General features: G+C 44.9%; 1 long non-coding RNA gene across 1 annotated transcript; it reads right to left on the reverse strand.

Moving 5' to 3' along the window:
* Positions 1–632: 632 nt before the first annotated feature.
* Positions 633–5971, reverse strand: LOC105532911. Its single transcript, XR_001005059.1, has 4 exons — positions 5803–5971; positions 2418–2498; positions 2272–2333; positions 633–1403 (listed from the first exon to the last, which is right to left on the reverse strand). It is a non-coding gene; the product is annotated as an uncharacterized LOC105532911 (long non-coding RNA).

The raw sequence follows: 5971 nt of genomic DNA on the forward strand, positions 1-5971 counted from the left end.
CCAGTCAGAGTTTCAGGGGTGGATTCCTGAGGTCCCACTGCCGGGGTCCCTCACTTTGCCATCCTGCAGGCTTCTCCATCCTCAGCCTTTTAGATTCCCGCCACACTGAATCTAAAAGGGACAACGTGATCTCCAAGCTGGTGGCCTAGGAGCCTGCCGATAACCGACCCATTCATCAGCCCTCGTGGGTCAAGGCTGCCTCGTCCTCCCCAAGAGAGTGGAGAGGTTGAGCAGTGGGGCTACCCCTCGGCCCACGGGGCTGACTGACTGGGGCAGGAGTCAGGGGGAACTCCCTCTCTTTCTGCGCTCCACCGAGCTATCTGAAAGTCCCCACCATGCTCCCCAGTACTCACAGCCAGAGGGAGGAAGGGCTCACCAGAATCACTGGGCAACTCTGATGGGCATCAAGTCTGCTTTGATTATAGATGAGTGGGTAAGAGGCTCCTCTCAACTTGGGGTCTTCTTAGGAGAGCAGTGTCAGCGCAGAACAGGTTTCAGCCCTGTTCTGGAGACCACAGACGCTGGAAGGCTGGGACACCATTTGCAGCCCCAGCGTCATCTGTTAGACAGAGCCAGCAAGGTCTCACGCTGTGTGGTGTATTTCAGCACTTTCTCAAATTTACCCGTGGCAGTTTTTGGTGTGTTTGGTTATTTTTATAACACTACTCACTATACAATTTCTGTCATGCCCATTTTTTGTATCAAAAAGGGTGCTGTAACTTAAAAAGACTGGGTATTTCCAACTTGGAATATTCAAACCATCTTTTGCAAGGGACGTTTTAAATAGGCATGAAGGGTTGTGTTGTTTTTAATTGGGGTTAAGGATCTGGAATCAAAGGTTTTAGTTTACTCCATCTATGGTGTATCTTAAAATCTGAGCAAGATGTCCTTGCCTTTTTTGAATTTGATGATTGTGCTGCAGTTCCACAGCTCAGTTTTAGGTGGCACACACCCAAAACTGAAAACCTGAGCTTGGAGGAAATGAGTCAAAAGATAGGTAGGTACAGGATAGGGCAGTGGTGACACTACAGCTTTCAGGGTTCCCACTCTGTCAAGGAGGAGCGTGTCTTAGCAGGGGAGGCATTTCAACGTCTTCTCAAATCCACCTGTGGCAGTTTTTGGTGTCTTTGGTTATTTTTATAACCCTAAATACTTATATACAATTTATATACATGTACAAAATGGACATGTACATTATATATTTTGATACAAAATATGCACAAGTACATATTTTGTATCAAAAAAGAGGTTCTCAGAAGAATTCCACTTCCACAAAACTAGAGTAGATATACTTTTCCCTATTCTTCCAACTAAGTGACCTAAAACCCCTTGATAATATATACAAAACAAACATAAGACTCTGAAAGGTGGAGTGAAGGCAGATCAGATAGGGACCTTGTGACCTGAGGAACAATGGAGTTAATTAGTTCTCTGGTGTGTGTCTCTCTTTCTTTCTTTCCCTCTCTTCTTCTTTCCCATTCCTCCCTTCCCCTCTCTTTTTGTTTCTTTCCCTCTCTTTCCCCTTCCCTCCCTTCCTCCCTCTCTCTCCCTCTCTCTCTCCTCTCTCTTTCCCTATCCTCTCCTTTCCCCTTCCTCCCTCCCTCTCTCTCCACCCTCTTTATTTCCCTCTCCTCTCCTTTCCCCTTCCTCCCTTCCTCCCTTTCTCTCTCTCTCTCTCTTTTTCTTTGCCCATATACACCAGACATGGAGCTGAAGGAGCTAGGATCCAGAAATGTCAACAAACACAGAGGAAAGAAGAAAGAAGGAATGAAGGAAAAGAGGGAGGAAAGGTGGACAGTAAGGGAGGGAGGAAAGAAGAACCAAAGCCAGAGGACCAAGAAAGTTGTAACTTACCAAGATAGAAAACTTTTAGACAGTAAGCTGCTTTACTCTAGTTAAATACCACAGAAATATAGTTTGATCCCCACTTCCACACATGCCAGCAAAGGTCAACTAGGGGGCTCAGTGTAACATGCTTGCTAAGCTGTAACATCCCTCCTGTCTACCTTGGTGCTGTTGGAGGTGGCCAATCAGGGAGCTGGCATTTTCATCCCTGCCAGGCAATAGCAAGTCCCCATCCCCTAAGGTGTCTGTGCAGGTGATACTGAATACAGTGCTGAAAAATATCAAACTCTCCCAGCCACAAAGGTATCAGTGCAGCCCCAGATCAGATCCAAAAAGCCCACTCCTGCCCAGCAGAAACAAGGAGTACCCCCACCCATTTCAGGAATCAATGGAGGCCATGTGGGGAAGGTAGACTACTGCACTCACCAGGCAGTAATGCGGCATGATCCTTCCCTTTCTTCTGCTGGAGTGATGTCAGAGGATGCCAGCTAAAACAAAGTTTAAATAACACCTTAAACCTAGTAACATAATATGAAAATCTCTAGATTTCAATCAAAAGTCACACATCATACCCAGAACCAGGATGATCTCAAATGGAATGACAGGATACAATCAAGAGATGTCAACACTGATGACAAAGATGTTAGAATTATCTGTAAAAAAAAATTGAAAACCACCATTATATAAATGCTTCATTAAGCAATTAAGAACGCATCTGAAACAAACTAAAAATAGAAAGTCTCAGCCAAAAAATAAATAGAAGACATAATGAGGAATCAAATGGAAATTTTAGAACTGAAAAATACCATAACTGAAATTTTAAAAACTCTATAAAGGAATCACTGGCAGAATAGAAAGAACAGAGGAAAGAACCAGTGAACTTGAAGACAGAACAGAAATTTCCCATTCTGAAAAACGAATAGAAAATACATGGGAAAACAAGATGGACAGAGCTTTAGGTACCTGTGGGACTATGAACAATGATCTCACATCTGTGTCATAAGGGTCCCAGAGGAAATGAGAAAAAGTGTGGGGATGAAAAATCAAAGAAGTAACGGCTGAAAATTTCCCAAATTTGACAAAAGACATAACCCTGCAGACTTCAGAAGCTAAACAAATCCCAAAGAGAATAAATCCAAAGAAATTCTACACTAAAACACTTGAGTTAAACTTCTGAGAACTCTTAAATAAAAACAAAAAAAACTTAACTGGGCATGACAGCTCGTATCTGTAGTCCTAGCTACCTGCGAGGTTGAGGCAGGAGGATTGCTTGAGCCCAAAAGTTCAAGGTTACAGTGAGCTATGATTGCAATGCTGCTCTGCAGCCTGGACAATGAAGTAAAACCCTGTCTTTAAAATAATAATAATAATGATAATAATTTACAAAAAAAAAAAAAAAAAAAAGAAAAACTTGGAAGCAATGTGAGAAAAATGATACCTTACCAAACCAAGGATACCAAAAGGAAGTGGCACAACTTTTTTCAAGGGCTTAAAGAAAATAGCTTTCACCTGGGTGTGGTGGCTCACACCTGTAATCTCAGCACTTCGGGAGGCCAAGGTGGGCAGATCACCTGAGGTCAGAAGTCCAAGACCAGCCTGCCCAACATGGCGAAACCCTGTCTCTACTAAAAATACAAAAATTAGCCATGCGTAATGGCATGCATGCACCTTGCATGATGGCATCCCAGCTACTTGGAAGGCTGAGGCAGGATAATTGCTTGAACCCAGGAGGCGAAGGTTGCAGTGAGCAGAGATTGCCCCACTGCACTACAGCCTGGGCCACACAGCGAGAGACTGTCTCAAAAAAAAAAAAAAAAAAAAGCTTTCACTCAGAATCTTACATCCTGTGAAAGCGTCCCTCCAAAATGACATTCCATGGCCACATAGGTTTGAAAACCATGTTCTAGATTAACTGATTCATTTTCTAGATAGCACAACTGAGATTCTTCAAAAAACATATGGGATTTTTGCAAGAGCACATCACAGTCCCTCGAACACTGTTGGAAATCTCTGAAATTTGCAAAGCTGAGAAAAAAAATAAAAGAAAAGTTTCCTCAGCGTTGCTGGAATAATCTCCAACCTGTAAATGTAGAAGCAAATCTTGAGAACCTGAGTCCCAGAAAGAGAGAACACAAGGTGCAAGTGTATGTCCCAGCAACAGCCCTGTGACATGAGTGGCATTTGTACCTCCTGGTTTATAAGAGAAGGAGACACAGAGACACGAGTAACCAACAAGGTCACACAGGAACACAAAGAGCTAACATTCAAACCTAGGTTTGCTAGACACCAAAGCTCAGGCTCTGGGCCTCATTGTTACATACCTCATGGCCACATTCTCAGCCCTTCTGTGCGCCTCTATACATTGCTCCAGCATATGAACTACAAGGACCCAGAGGATGCAAACAATGGGCTCCTAAGTCAATGCCTGGGCTGACCCGTACAGGCCATTTGTAAAGAAAATGTGAATAGTGTTGCCATGTTTTCATGGTAACAAGCATTAAGAATTTGGGTTTGTTCTAACATCCACTGTTCTACCTCTGAAATCTGATGTAAAATGCCTTGGGAAAGTTAGAAAGATGAAGAAGGCAGAAATGGTTAGAGGAGGGAAAGGATAGAGGAAATAGAATACAATGTATGGACATATTCGTCTTAGCACCTCATACTTAAACTCACATCCCCCAAGAACTACACAGAACTTTCTGCTATGGAAGCCACTCACTGATCATGACTCTCATCACAGCCCACCTTTAATTAAAAGTGAAGCTGCATGAGTCAGCCAACAGAGGGCAAAATGAGGACTCAAGGAACATGTGACTAAGGTCAAACATTATCTAGTGTCATTTCATAAATGAAGTGGGCCTCTTTCCTAAAGCTTTCTCCAAGTATCATTTGCAAATGTTCCAGTTGGGTGCTGCAACATGCTGAGGCCACCCTATCTCATCGTCTTGTCTTCATCACCCACCCTCCTCTTTCAAAGGCAGTATGATCAGACACAGTGGATGGGGGGCCTACCCTACCAAATCCCACCTGGCGTGGATGCTGCAGCTTAGGGCATCCAAGCACCCGCCAGGGCAAGCCCGCACTGTTCCTTCTTTCTCTGGGTTGTGAGTGGCAGGCCACTCTGCTCAGGCCTGCCAAGTGAGGGTGGTACATTGGGCAAATCAACTTTCTGGTAGAAGCACAGGAACATCTGGCCCCAACACCCTTTTCTCCCTCTGCCCACCCCACAGTAATCCTCAGAACCTAGACACTTAATGACATCTCTCCAAACTTCATTCTAAAGTCAGGAACAAGAATTGGAAACCTCATCACAAGTCAGAAGATTGAGACACGCTTAAGGTTACTACCCATGTGTTCAGATTAGCAAGGACAGGAGCACACTGTAGGTACCAATGGCTTATCCATGGAAGGCTGCTCCTGAGCTGCACTGGGCTGCATATTTGTGTGACCGTTGTCTACAAACACTCCTATCCCATCAGAAGTACACAAAGGTTTGTCAGATGACTTACTGGCCACATCAGTGCATCAGTGAATTCTCCTCAGGAAGAGAACCAGTTTGCCTTTTAAAAATGCTGACAGTGAAACCCAAGTGAGGACACTCACCTGCTGCACCCAGCGTGCAACCCATACTCCTTCAGTGGGCCTTTAGGAGTTGGACCCAATCTAGTTTCCCAGCCTCTTCTCCCATGACTTCACTCTACGAATGGGTCTGCTCCAGCCACCAACCTTCTCTGGGCTCCTTGAAGGTACCTAACCCCTTCAGGCTGTCCTTCCCCCATTTCCCACCTAACAAAACCCTTTCGACCTTCAAGGCCCAGCTCAAACACCCACTCTTTTACGAAGCCTCCCCCAGCCCCTTGCCCAGAGTGAGCAGTTCCTTCCTCTTCACATTCACCTAACTCCTCTTGCCTGTAAGATGCCCCCTTACAAGTAACAAAGACATGAGTGTGCACCTACCTTCAAGGAGCCTCTTCCAGGAGGGGGCCTGGCTTCGATCTGCTTTTTGACATGATACTTTGCACTGAGATCTGCCCTCTCCTGCCAGGCTGTGCTCACACCAATACCAAGAGATCACGAGACACCCTGCCAGCAAATGCCCTGGAAGCACATCCCCTTCATGCCCCTG

Source organism: Mandrillus leucophaeus, unplaced genomic scaffold (assembly GCF_000951045.1).
Source record: "Mandrillus leucophaeus isolate KB7577 unplaced genomic scaffold, Mleu.le_1.0 Scaffold994, whole genome shotgun sequence".
Lineage (NCBI taxonomy): Eukaryota > Metazoa > Chordata > Mammalia > Primates > Cercopithecidae > Mandrillus > Mandrillus leucophaeus.